We start from the raw sequence: 15025 nt of genomic DNA on the forward strand, positions 1-15025 counted from the left end.
CAACGAAATGGGTGCTTTAATGAACATTATGCAACTCAAATGGGTTGCATAATATTCATTACAGCACTCATTTGGGTGCTATAATGAAAAACCAACATCAGAACAGTAGTTACATGACTACATTTTGCTGAATGAGCTTGGGTAAGTGTTCAAATAGTGTATTCTCTGCGTCGCGTAATAATTGAAATACACAGGATTTTGTTTTTACACGATTTTTTTTCACTCGTGTTTTTGATCGTGTGACTTCAATTTGCCACCAAACTCTTCAAAACATGTTTCAAAAAATCCAGAATAAATCAAAGAAAAATCACATGATTATTAATATATGTTAAACATTTAGGATGAGTGGAAAATTGAGAAAATGTAAATCGTGTAAAAACAGAATCCAGTGTAGTTTGATGGACATGACATCAAAAATTTCCATCTATCGCTTCACGGCTTTGCAAACTATGCAATGTGGCACGGTAACATGGAATCTGATTGTTATCTGCAGCAATATAATTTATCGGCAAGAATGATCATGTGGAGAAAATTAGACTGTACATTTTTGGTACAAACTTATCAAATTAAAGTCCATTTTTTGTCATTGCAAAAAATAGCGTGTGCAACTCGTTGCAAAACTCGATTTTTTCAGCACTCGTAGTATTTATCCAACTCGGCAAGCCTCGTTGGATAAACGTACAACTCGTGCTGAAAAAAACATCTTTTTGCAACTTGTTGCACAAACTATTTTACGACCGAAATAATGCTTCATTTATTTGACATGTTGAAATAAAATATAAGTAATGCATCGGGCTGCAAAATGGTGGGTTGACATCAAGGAAGGAGCGCCCAACAGGGCTCTGGCCCCCACAAGTCCCTATCTCACACTTCCACGGGTCGTCCGATGACAAAAGACCGCCAGCTAAGGGTTGTGTACTTAGGGGTCTGTCTCATTTGGAGAATTAAACCGAAATTAAACTTAAAAGTGACATTTCAATAATTATCAAATAACCCTGCTCGCAGAGCAAGATTACTTTTGACAGATATCGAATCATTTTTCATCGATGTCCTATTGGAATTGCTGGGTAGCACCAGCCATTATTATGACCGGGTGATTATTTTTATTTTTGAACTGTCACTTTTAAGTTCAATTCTCCAAATGAGACAGACCCTTAGCTGGTAGTGCAGCCTGGGCACTGTTGTCCTTCTGACATCAGCTAGAGTGAGAAGGTACGCCTCGAGCGTCTGTTCACCAGGAGGTGCGGCTCAAACAACGTCTGCCTGCGCCTGGTACCCACCGGCTGATCAACGAAATGCTGTATCGCGTCAGCTATACCTAATGTGGCAGCCCCACCAGCGCGATGTAGCATGTAGGTAACGCGACCCCGGTAAGGTAGCTTACTGAAGCCTCTCAAATACCACGAAAAATGGAGATAGAAGAAAAAGAGAACGTTATTTTTGGCAACCGACCCGGCAACGAAATAAGGACTATGATTGGAAACTCGGTACCTGGAATGTCAAGACCCTAAATGAACCTGGACGAGTGAGCCTTCTGGCTTGTGGACTGCAGAAGGTTGGAGTGAACGTGGCCGCTATTCAAGAAGTCCGATGGCCTAGATCCGGAGAACGTGAATTCCGAGCCGTCGATCCCACGACCAACACTGCATTCATGTATAACATCTATCACAGCGGCGGCGGAAAAGCAGAGCATGGAATTGGTTTCGTAGTGATGGGAAAGCAGATGAAGCGAGTGATGAGGTGGAAACCCATTAGCGAACGAATCTGTGTGTTGAGGATACGGGGAAAATTCTTCAATTACAGCCTAATCAACGTTTACGCACCGACAAACGATAAATCCGACGGAGTGAAGGACACGTTTAATGAATGTCTTGATAAAGCCTATAGAGAGTGCCCAAAGCATGAAGTGAAAATTGTTATCGGAGACGCTAACGCTCAGGTCAGTAGAGAGGACTTTTTCCGTCCCATAATCAGTAGGGAGAGCTTTCACTCCGCTGACCAATGACAACGGCCTACGGCTAGTAACTTTCGCTGGCCATCAGTAGCACCTTCTTTGCACGAAAGAATATCCGAAAGCACACCTAGAGACACCAAACTGGTGAAACTTGCAACCAGACAGACCATGTTCTGGTGGATGGGCGCCATTTCTCGTATGTTATCGATGTGCAGACATTCAGAGGTCCGAACATTGACTCTGATCACTACCTTGTTGTCAGTAAAATTCAATCACGGTTGTCAACTGTATCGAACGAAAGACCACAGCGAACGATGCGTTACAATATCCAGCGATTGTCGGCGGAAGGAGTATCGGCTGAGTACCGCCAGAATCTCGACGAACGGATAAGTGCAATCAACGTTAGCGACAACATCAACGATCTATGGGAGTCGATCCATGGAGCGGTGAGTACAACAGCACGAGAAGTGGTAGGCACTGCACAGAGGCGACCCAGGACGGGTTGGTTCGATGTGGAGTGACAGAGAGTGACAGACGAGAAGAACGTTGCCAGAAGCCGGATGTTGGTGTCGGGTACCCGATCGAACAGAGATCAGTACAAGGAAGCAAGAGCAGCTGAAAAACGAAGAAGAAGAAAGAATTTGAAGAATAGGAAGAAGAAAGAATATGAAGAACAAGTGATTAGCGAGGCGCAGGAAAAAATGGAGCAGAACGATATGCGGAGGTTCTATGAGTCTGTCAATGGCGTGCGGAGAAATACAGCGCCATCTCCCGTCATGTGCAGCGACCTACAAGGGAATTTGCTGACAGATAAAACCGAAGTGGCTGCCAGGTGGAAGCAACACTTCGAGACTTTGTTGAATAGTGGAAGTGACGGTGCATCGGCGAGCAGAATAAATATTAGCGACGATGGACAAGCTGTGAAGTCGCCTACACTAGATGAGGTTAAACAAGCTGTTAAAGAGCTGAAAAACAATAAGGCTGCAGGGAAGGACCAGCTCCCGGCTGAACTTCTCAAACACGGCAGTGAGCAGCTAACCCTCCTTAATTCGGCGTACAAAATTATGTCCCGTATTCTGTTCAACAGATTGAGACCGCTTAAAGAGTCCTTCGTCGGCGAATACCAAGCAGGTTTTCGTAAGGCCGATCAACGACGGATCAAATGTTTACCCTGAGACAGATCCTTGATAGATTCCGGGAGTACAACTTGCAGACACATCATCTGTTTATTGATTTCAAGGCGGCGTACGATTCAGTGAAACGAAATGAATTATGGCAAATTATGCTCGAACATGGTTTTCCGGCGAAACTGATACGGCTGATTCGTTGGGCGGATCGAAATCAAGTGTAAGGGTTGCGGATGAAATATCGACGTCATTTGTTACCTTAGATGGATTAAAGCAGGGTGATGCACTCTCGAATCTACTGTTCAATATAGCGCTCGAGGGAGCGATTAGAAGAGCTGGTGTGCAAAGAAGCGGTACCATTATCACAAAATCGCATATGCTCCTGGGATTTGCGGACGATATCGATATTATCGGGATTGATCGCCGTGCCGTGGAAGAGGCTTTTGTGCCTTTTAAGAGGGAGACAGCGAGGATTGGACTCACGATCAATTCCAGCAAAACGAAGTATATGGTCGCTGGCAATCATCGTGAGTTCAGTAGTGGTGGTGGTAATGAAATGGTGCTGGATGGTGAAAAATTTGAAGTGGTAGAAGAATTTGTGTATCTTGGAACATTAGTGACGTGCGATAATGATGTTACCCGTGAGGTGAAAAGGCGTATTGCAGCTGCAAATATGGCTTATTATGGACTTAGTAACCAGCTTAAGTCCTGTAGTCTGCAAACGAAGACAAAATTCGCGCTGCATACTACTCTGATTCTTCCGGTGGCTTTATACGGCCATGAAACATGGACGTTAAAGGAGGCTGATCGGAGAGCTTTCAGAGTGTTTGAGCGTAAGGTGCTGCTGACAATACTCGGCGGTAAACAAGAGAACGGTATCTGGCGGCGTCGCATGAATCACGCATTGTACCAGGTATATAAAGGGCTGGATATTGTTAAGCTTATACAACACGGCAGACTACGGTGGGCTGGTCACGTTGTTCGTATGCCGGAAGAACGTCAAGCGAAGATAATATTTAGTAGAGAACCCGGAAGAGGCTGCAGGCTTCGTGGAAGGCCGCGTACACGATGGCTTTTTGCAGTTGAAGAGGACCTGAGGGCGCTCAATGTTCAGGGCGACTGGAAGCGATTGGCCCAGGATCGAGTCCAGTGGAGAAGGATACTCCATTCGGCGTAGGTTCATCGAAGAGCTGTAGCCCACCAAGTATCAAGTAAGTAATGCATCGCTGCATTCGTAATGCTGAACTAGTGTATCATTGCTTGACAGTTGATGAATAAATGCATTTTTACTTCGTTAAAACTGATCTAATGCAATTAGCATTTAATATGCTGATATGTGATTGATTACATGCATTAATTAATGCTTGGTAGTTACTTGGGCAGCCATTGAGTTCAAAAATTTTGAAGAAAATTGTGATTCGAACTAAAACGTTTGGTGACGTCTTGTCTTAAATACTAGAAAGGCAGTATCACTATTAGGTGAATTAATTTGTTTTTTTTTTATAAAATTCATTTCATCTTTACTCATAGTCACAGTTTTACGCCTCCGTATTTTCTCAAAGTAAATCGCAAGGTACGAATCAATGTTTGGAAACAGCTGGTAGAGTGTAAGACTAAAACCTTGACCTAAAATGCAATCGTCGATCGCATTTTCATCATGATTCATCAAAAAATAAAGATGCAAACACTATTCCACTGTCGGTACGTTCATAGGCTTATATTCATTGTAGCACTCAGTTTCAGTTTTGAATGCCAACTGGTATTCCTAAAATAAATTCTAATACTAACGATGAGTATTCATTTTTTTTGCACCCATATTTTTTTCTTCTGAAGTATTATCACCAAATATTAGAAAACAGCGGTTCTAGTTGAAGTGTTTTGAAAATTGTTTTGCTAATCTCATTATAAGTTGTTTCTACATACGTAATTGTCTCATACTTGCCTTATAGGGACTTTGTGGACCAGTTATGGCTCTATGGGCAGCATTGGACCTGCAACTTAAGAAAATTTGGTTGCGTTGACGAAAAATTGGTGGAACATGGATGATGGATTAATTCATTGGTTATAAAATGAGCAGCCTAAACAATAATTCAATGACTGATTAAATAAACGATTGTTGTAATAAGTTAACATTTACATCTCATAAATTTCTATCTGATCCTGAGGGCGTCGTTTCTCCTGCCGCTTCGAACGATGTGAATCGTCCGGTCGGTGTCAGACAACTACCGCTAATTTTCTTATCAAGCTAAATTGCCGCCGCTTGATTGTCCGCGCGGACTTGCACCGCTGCTGGGTGCCTAGTCGCTGGCTGGTGAGATGCTTTGTTCCTTAATGCTGCTTCGACTTCCAGCAGACAAATGGTGATTCACAGTACGGTAGCGTCATAGCCGGCAGGCGTCTAGACTAACACCGACAGAATCGAATGCAATAATCTAAGTCACGGGTTGGCGAAGCTGAATTTCATTCATCAAACCACACCGCCAGCACCAGGAAGAATATGCGTATTAAGCAGCGCAGCTTCTACTTTGCTTCGAATATAAACTAGAATAGCGTTTGAAAACAATAAATTATGTAATGAAACTGAATCACTACTGATTTTACTCTTTTGCTAAATCAATAGCTCGAAATGAAAGATATCTTAATGAGGAAGCAGTATAATGAAAAAATAAATTTCCCCATACTAATTTGCATGCAAACTTGAAACGGCTTGTGCTAAATCAGTATTAATCCAAATGAGCTCAAATTTTCAGAGGACACTCAGAACATAATACAGAATCAGATGAGCGTTGTGGAGCAAATCGATTTTTTCGATTTAAGTTCCAGAAAAAGTGTCTTTCTTCTAGTAATCCCAGTAGTCTTGAGCAATTTATTTAAATACAATAAAAAGGCAAAAACCAAACATTTGATCCCATTATTCATTTGTTTTACATTTATATTTATTACCGTTTTCTGCCACGAAATATTCAGTTTCAAGTATCCATTTTCAATAGCGAAAATGTAGGCTGAACCAAGCTAAAATAGTAGAACAGAATCAATTTGTTGGCTATCGATGATACAATTTAATTATAAAAGAAAGGCAAAATAACGATAAATATCCAAACCAGATAATTTAATTATCACACGAATCTTCTCACATGTGGTTACTGTTCAGTATTGACTATCTTTTCCTAGATATAGCCAGTTTGAACAGCAGTGACAAACTCTGAACTGCTCACTGGGTAACAGACGAGGGCGTTGTTTGTATTTAGTGGATCTTGTTTAATTACTTTAATATATACGCTAATGATGATTGATTTAAATGGAGCTCAGTGTATCTGCTTGTGAGACAAGTGACGCAAACGCTAACATTTGGTTAGGATTGACCAGGGGAAAATAGTTTTATGAACGGCGAGGTCGTAATCGTGGTACGATATGATGTTTGATATATATTCTAATGAAAATTCCCCCATGAAAACATGCACTCATCCTTTGGACGGGACCCTAACGGAAGGCGGAAACACGGAAGGCAGACTATCTTCTATGTGTAACAAAAGGCCGAACATTGTATCATAAAGCGGAAATACGAATAATCAGAAATTCTTCATTTCTCAGTGTTAAGCAGGCGTCTGAATGAAAAAAGGGAGGATAATAAATTTCATTCTTTGAAGGCTCTCATCTGCCCTGTAAACTGTCTTTTTAAAAGCATTCCCCTCTGCCTATGTCTATTTTCAATCTATTGGAATTGCATTTCATTGCTGAAACAGTTTATCATTCATAATATCTTCCACAGTTATTAGGTATTCTATGCTTCGGAATGACGAAAAAATCTCATCCGAAAACTTCTCAGACCGTAGATTCGATCTCAATCACCTTTACCATGGTATGCTTCGTTCAAAGCCGATGTGCTTCAGTAAAGGTGTGGGCCAAAGTCCTCTATGTCTGTATAAGTCGAAAAAATAATGTAAACATCGCCACCCACAGTGGGCGGGCGGAGTGAAATGTCACGTCTGTTATAAAAATTGTACTGAGTATGCCAGACGTGACGTCACATTCGGTCGCCTTCGGCCATCTTCGGCAACCCAGCTGAGAGTTTCTCTCTCAAAAGAGCGAATTTTCGTTGAACAAATACTACTTTAGGGTTTGGGCCACACCTGTAACACAGACAAACAGACGTCTCACTCAACACTTGTTCAATCGTTCACCTTTTAAACGGTGAATTCAAATTTTTGTAGGTGGTCAATCGGGCACCGATGGCGCTTCCATCGGATTTGCTTGTGTTAGACGTTTGCACACTACCGCCATCTGGTTGCCGTTTGGCCACACACACTGCATTTAGCACTGGGCGATAATGCCTCCGTGACGATGATTTTGATTGCATATTGTTCTAAGTGATACGTCTGTTTCTCTGTGCCTGTAATAAATCACATCGGTTCAAAGCCATATGCCTTATCGCTCAGCTACGAGAGGTTTCTTGCGTTTCCTGCCCACTAAAAACAAGAAAGTATGATATCTAATGACAGAGACAGGACAATCACTAAAGGCAGAATTGCATTTGGGTGTTTTAACTTAGGCGGATATTTTGATCCGCCATCAATGGACCAATCAAGGTAACTCATTTTGCACTCACCGCATCAAAACAACGGCGCCACTGTATACACATATTTCTATTCGTGTATGTTTGACAGAACATGTCTACGGTGGCGCGATCTACTTATTTCATAGCGGCAGTTTTTGCTATGTTGTTTCACATATACAGAGGCGAGTTCTTTTATAAAATTTTAAAATAATTCGAAAAAAAAAATGGTATTTCGTGAATGTGAATTTCAACATATTTGTAGTTTAATGCTAAAATTTCAGCTCAATCGGTCTTCCGGTAAGAAAGTTACAGCATGTAAAAGTTGACCATTTTGTATGAAAATCCGCCTTTATTGCTATTTTTACGAACACCAGTAAGTGGACACTCGACATATTTGTTACAATTGTTTTTCAATGTGAATTTGAAAGTGAATTCTGAATGTTTGACTTTGCTAGAAGTACATTCATAGTGACATGTCTAATGGGTATAATGAGTGGGCGCAACTATATGGAAACACTTCATCGAAACAAGTGAGATCAAGGTTTTTCATAATCTTTCCCATCTTCCTTCTTGTCACGATTCATTCGTTGAGAAATGATTCCGGATAACTCCAATCAGCATCCCAGATCAATCATTTTGAAGTAACATTCAGATAAATTATTGGTCCACGTAGTTCGGCAGCGCTGGTAGAATAAACGTTTTTTTGCATATGGTTTAAAAATCAATCTTCGAAGCGTTTTAACTTTTTTCGTAGACGTTCCAGCAACATATATTCAAAAAATTTCGGGTTTGGGTTATACTTTAACGCAATGTGGCACTTGGTATACGATTAACTGCAACTGTTGGGCAGCAGGGGCTGTGCCCAAGGGCTTTACGACTCCTCCCCACGCCTTTACGCCTATGACGTGGTAGGGTTTGGCAGTGGGCTCTGTTAAACCTCTACAAAAAGCTACATGTGTCCGCAAGCATCCTATCAACGCGACAGTGTGCCGCTCAAAGCGCACAGGAGCCCAAAGAGTGCCAATTGGCATGGGGAGTGTCCCTACTTCGGTAGGGTAGTGCGTGTGCTGCTTCAGCAGAGGGCGAGTGATCTGCTTGTGTTGATGCAGGAGGAGTGTCATAGTGCGTTTATAATAAGTTTTATAAACCATGAAATTTGATACACATATTGATATAATTGGAAAAAGGTATAACTATGGCCATGGGGTACCACTTGGTGCAAGAACCCTGCCTACGAGAACAATTGCGTGCGTGCGACTATTGGTGGAACCGGTTTCACGGAAGCGGCCATATCTCAGGTGTTTGTTGTCCGATCTGTGACATCAATATATAATATATGAAATATGAAAAGGTCCAATATTTCACCCAAGTGAAAAATACAAGCACTCAAAACATATCATTTTTGACATGCCCTCAAATAATGCGAATTATTTCTAAGATCCGGCGGTCTGGACAAGGATTTGGATCAGTTTTCCAAAACTTGATTGATTTTGCCGTCGAACGCTGTTAGAACCAAATAAATCGGTCGATATTTCACTGAGTTATGGTCATTATAATTTTGATAAAATTTTGCCTGTCCCGATCATTCTGTTCAACCCCTGTATTATGTAAAGATTACAACGTGCTGGAGTTAAAGGGTTCTTTCTAAAATTACGTAACGCTAAATTTGGTGATTTTGGAAAAACCCCCCACCCTCCCCCTCGTAATACTTTTTGTATGGAAGGTCCAATTTTTTTGTATGGATCGTAACGCTCGGCTTGACCCCCTCCCTCCCCCTTCAGCGTTACGTAATTTGTGTATGATACCTTAAATGGAATAGTACCAAAATCGTCTTATGACAGTTTTTCCGTCTAATAAAGTGCAGGGTTGTTCCGAGGATCCTGAAATATTTTCGCGCCAAATCCGCGCCGACCAAAATCAAATCCGCGCCATTTCCGCGCGGTATGAAATTTAATCCGCGCGACTCAGCTAAATTCTGGCACAATACACGCGAAATATCATTTTTTTTATAATGTCACATAATTACAATTATCACAATTTTCTGAACGTTTTCTTTTGAAGTGCGTATTATACAATATTATTCATTTTTTAATATGATTTTAAGCTACTTCATACATGTTTGTATCAAATTGAAAAAATAATATCGCAGTTAGTATTACAACCCTTCTAGATGGTCTTATTCATCAAGGCTAAGTAAATCGAAATTAAGGAGTTAAACAATTTCCATATTCATCGTTTTATAGAAGCATGATGGTTGCAATTTTGTTGTAGTTTTTGTTCATAACACAAACTTGCGTAGAGATTAGATAAAAAGATCATGTAAATTCGTTTTGAACAAAACTTCCGAGTAAAAATTATTTAAATTCCTATCCTAATAGAAATAATTTAAAATCTAACATACTTGCTCAGGTTTCGGTCATATGTTTTATTTTCTAAAATATAAAACTCTCCTGAAGAAAGTTGTCATGCCGAAGTCCAACAAGAATTTTTGCATAAATTTCTCCAAGGGTTATTTACAGAAATTCTACTGAAAAATGTAGCAGGAACTCCTGTGTCAATATTACTTGAATTTCATTGGAAATCTCCAAGGGTATCTGCACAAATTTTCTCCAAGATTCCTGTGGAAGTTTGTCTGGAAATTGCTGCGCTAGATCCTACGAGAATTTATGCAAAAATTCATTCGAATACTTTTTCATAAATTCAATTTGGAGGAGGAGGAATTTAATCTGGAGGAATCCATCCAGAATAATCCGCAGGATTTTTTACGACAATACATGAATTCCTGTTGAAATCGCTTTGGATTCATTTACATAAATACGTTGGTAAAAACACAAGAACTAACGGAAATTCTCCCGTAAATTTAAAGCGAAATTTCTGCGGATTTTTACAGGCATTCTTGCTGTCATAGCTTCAGGAATTTCCGAGGAAATTGCCTTATGAATTCATTAGGAAACACAAATTTCTTTGGAAACGCATGTGGCAATTTCTTAATAAATCGCTTTGGGAATTCCTGAAGACATTTTTTGATCAATAGACCTTTCCCGTGAAAAAATATTATTTGCTCAAATGGTTCTTTTTATTTTTCTGAGACACTTTTCCCAAGAAACCAGTATTTTTTTACGCCTGGAACTATTGAAAAACAATCAAAAACTTTTTTTGGATTTTTTCACCCCTGTTTCCTCTATTATTTTTTTCGCCACAAAACCCGTTGAACCCAAGTCTACCCTTTTCCGACCTGTCATTTTGTGTAAATTCACCACACAACTTTGTTTTTGTTTATTATTTATTATTGCTTTTAAAGAAAACAACCGCTTTTTACAATTTTTACGGCAAAATTATTCGAAGAATGTTTGATCTACATACAGTACACGGTTAGATGACTTTACCCATTAATGGGTACTACACACTTAGTTCATCTCGGCATTTTTTTATTCTTTTGCCGAGATCCGCACAGCCGAGCGCTCGGTTCGTGGCTTTTTGCTGATATCTCAGCTGAAAAAGCAATTTGTTTACTGCGGCACTCAAAGGAGCCGCCGTAATCATACGTCCATTCAGCCGATATTCCAGCTAATGAACTTTAACCGAGATTTGCACAGCCGAGATCGGTGGAAAATTTTAAGTGTGTATGTTATTGTTGATATTATTCCCACCGTGAAAAATTCACCCATTTTCTTGAAAAAGCGCCACTACCCATTTTAATGGTCACGGTGGGAATAATATCAACAATAAAATAGTACCCATTAATGGGTAAAGTCATTTAACCGTGTAGTCGTCGTTGCAGTTATTGAGTATTTATGGATATATGCACCGGTTGATTCGGCAAGTCTCCAGCAGTTGAATCCCAGGGATAGTCATCGATGCCCTGCCGGGACAATCGTTCGCAATGAACCTCACCTTCGGCAGCGTAATTCAGGCGGCGTCGAACGGGCGACAGAAGATGGCAGTATTCTACCCGCTGGCCGGTCTTGGTTTTCGCCAAACTGGGTGGTGCATTTTCTCAGAAATTTAGACTTGCTCTAGCCGTAGATAGTTTCCCAAAATGTGATATTTTAATATTTGCAAGCACAATTTGTTAAAAATTGGAAATATTTCCATCGTGTTTATTTTATTGTAGGTACCAACTAAACCTTAGAACAGCACGCACAGGCAAAGTGTAAATAAAGTACCAGCTGAATTAGGAGAAAAATATCGATAAAATGACTGGAATGGAAAATGCAGTCCTGGCAGATAAGGGCGCAGTACCCTATATTATAACCACCAATGAAAAGGGCGCCGTTACGCTGCCGAATTTTGAAGGTCAATCAGGCAAAGTGAAGCGTCAAGTGATTACCGCTTTCACTGCAACCATCAATACTGGTTTGATCTTCGGTTTCTCGGCCGTTCCGTTGTCGTTCCGTAACCGCACGCTCCTTATACACTAATCCCAGTGAACGAAAGCTAAACATCGTAGGTAGCATCTCTAACAACGACCGGAACACCCATCGGGTGTCTGGTCAGTGGCTACGTTATGAACAATTTTGTACGCAAGAAGGCCGTACTGATAACGGAAATTCCCATGATTATCAGCTGGATCATAATTGCGTGCGCCACAAATATGAAAATGATCTATCCGGGACGTATTTTGACCGGGCTCTTTTCCGGTATGATTGGCCCGGCCCGTGTCTACACATCGGAAGTTATGCCGGCTTCGAGGAATGCTTTGTGCACTGGCATCAACAGGCATCACTACACTGTGGGAGCATACTACACATTATGTATGAATGCATCTCGTTTTTGGGAATGGATTTCTTTCATTACTAGAGATCGAGGACGTCGCATCAGAGCGCTGAATAAATTCAAACAGCAGGAAGCCGCGTGCCAACAGCTCAATAACAACTCCAAGCCTGAACTGCTGACGGTGGAGAAGATCAAATTATGGTTAATATGGTAGGAAGCATGAAGCGAACGAGACAAGAAAACTAAATGTAAAAAATTAAAAAGTTTAAAATTATTTAGAACTTGTCATTGGAATGTCTTAACTTGTCATTATAAGACGAGTTATTTTCTATTCCATTCCACCACTTAATCCATCTTCCCATTTAATTATAACTTTACTGATACGTATTTCGACCTCAACAGTAATGCCGTTTTTGTAATCTCGTACTTGACTCGACTAAAGACGATCCTAATGTCAAGGTCAAAATACACAGATAAAATAAAACTTCACAGATTCAATCAAGTGATTGAATTGGGATAGAACTAACTTGTCTTATGATAATTAACAAAAGTTGCATAGAAAGTAAATCGTTTGACGAAAGCTACTAGTATGTTGTACGAAGCAAACAAGAATCAAGTAGTCAACAACAGATATGAATAAGAACCAAGAAAACGCAATATGAAAGGGTAAAGTAAACAAAAAAGTTCAAGAAAATCGTTTCGTTTGGAAGGACAATTTATATCTATTTTTTTGTATATTCTAAATTTCTTCGAAAGCAGGTCGTATGTGCAAAAGAAACTCTCCTTGTTCACGCTCTCTTGTGCTAATAGATCGGCTAGTTTTGCTTTTTCTGCTACATTTTCTCTTCAATACACTAGATAGAGCTATTCTCTCTATATATCGGCCAAGAAATCCGAGGAAAACTTTTGTATTGTTTTGTAATCGAAAAATAATGGAATTAAATATAGAGGCTCTCTTTTGTACATAATACTAAGGACACACCTGTGGTACTTGTACCATGTACCATGGTACAAGAGAACAAGAAAATTATCAGAAAAATATATTAAGCTCTTCTAGTGGAATGTATTCAACCGTCTAAGTTATAATTAATGGAATTAAATGGAGAGTACTTAATTCGTCTTAGACGGTTGAATAAAATTATTCCAAGACTATTTTTAATAAAGACAATAATTGGTATGGTATTAATTTCAAGATTATTGTACCCAGTGCAGTGTGTCATTAGTATAAGACATATTTTCAAAGCGATCTAGTATTGTTCCAAACCACGGATAGTGGTACAGCATTAGGAGGTAATCAGAATCAGACCGAACAAAGGTAAGGATCAAGATCTGGAGCTATAAAAACAAATGAAGGAGTGTATATTCAATAAGTTTTAGAGAAGGTCATGAAAAGATTTTTATTATAGACTTTTATTAAAAATTTCGAAAAGTTGTTGAATGACCCTTATGACCAGATGATGGTCAAAATGCTTGTAATACTGCTATATTTTTATACAATTCTTAATTCGATCTCGGAACGTTCGTACTGCTTTTTTCTGCTCAAACATCTATGCGCTCATTTGTTATTGCCGCTTAAATCTCGACCGCCTCCTCCAGTGAAGGCATACCAGCTTTGATGTTCCTGTCACAACCTCTCCAGTAGCGTTACGACAGCCGAGTGTTATGTCAAAAAACCTCCGCTGCTCAATAGCCCACCCATCCCCCAAGTGTCCGCCAGTTTCGGGCACAGCTCCTTGAAAACAACTTCGACACGAATGAAAACTTAGCATCGAGCTCAATGCACGGTTGCATGCCCCTGATATGCTTAAACAGCAAACCATACTCGACGTTGGGGCCCATTTCGGTGATCATCTCCTCAATCTTCATGCGCTGTGCCGTTTCCAACTTGTCTTCTTTTTCGATAGTGTATTCGTTGTGCATTGCACCAGGGAATGCAATGATAATTATGTTCATGTTGTCGCGACTACCTTTGCGTAGACACATGTCGATGACCTGGTTGGCGATGTCTTTCAAGCTATCGGCGATCTGCATCCGTATGTGCACAAACTACCAGATGTTGGCATTGGCCATTACATCCCACACACCGTCGCAAACACCGTCAGTAAAAGAAGCATAACCGCAGGATCTTGATCTTGGGAGAAGATGTCAGGCTAGTGGTATATCAGCTGTTCGCCCTGGCCAAAATCCTTGACATTTTTATAATTATTTAACGCTTGTGATACTGCAAGGCTCCTGTTTGCCCTCTGGATCATGATGGACCCTCTGGGATTCTTGACTCGCTGCTTTTCACCCGGAAGTATCGCTTTGTGATCCCGGTGAGCAGTTACGACAGATAGTTACCGGTGAAGCTTCACAATTTCCAATATAGATGTTATTTTTAATTTCCGGTGTCCGAACGGTCAACTGGAGCAGCTTCGCAGCACAATAATTATCGGTCACTTTGTGACCGGAATGTTTCTCCAGGAACGCACCCATATCACAGATTGAGAGTTGCATAAAACCTTGTTTTTCGGAATTCATACCGCACGCAGCATGAATGTTACATTTTCACAACAACTGGATTACTTTTTGGGTTCCTCTAGCTCTTTATACCGCGAATCTAAATCTGTTCAAAATGCGAATTCCTTTCCAATTCCGATGCACAAGTTGTCCGGCAGCAGTGTGTGATGCAAG

General features: G+C 40.4%; 1 protein-coding gene and 1 pseudogene across 2 annotated transcripts in view; both read right to left on the minus strand.

Annotated features, from left to right (window-relative positions):
- The window catches only part of LOC134210597 (lysosomal cholesterol signaling protein), a 54168-nt gene that overhangs the window by 24700 nt on the left and 14443 nt on the right, over nt 1–15025 (minus strand). The gene's annotated exons all lie outside the window — the stretch shown is intronic.
- On the minus strand, nt 13839–15006 carry LOC134214876 (protein phosphatase 1A-like; annotated as a pseudogene).

This window comes from Armigeres subalbatus, chromosome 2 (assembly GCF_024139115.2).
Source record: "Armigeres subalbatus isolate Guangzhou_Male chromosome 2, GZ_Asu_2, whole genome shotgun sequence".
Taxonomy (NCBI): domain Eukaryota; kingdom Metazoa; phylum Arthropoda; class Insecta; order Diptera; family Culicidae; genus Armigeres; species Armigeres subalbatus.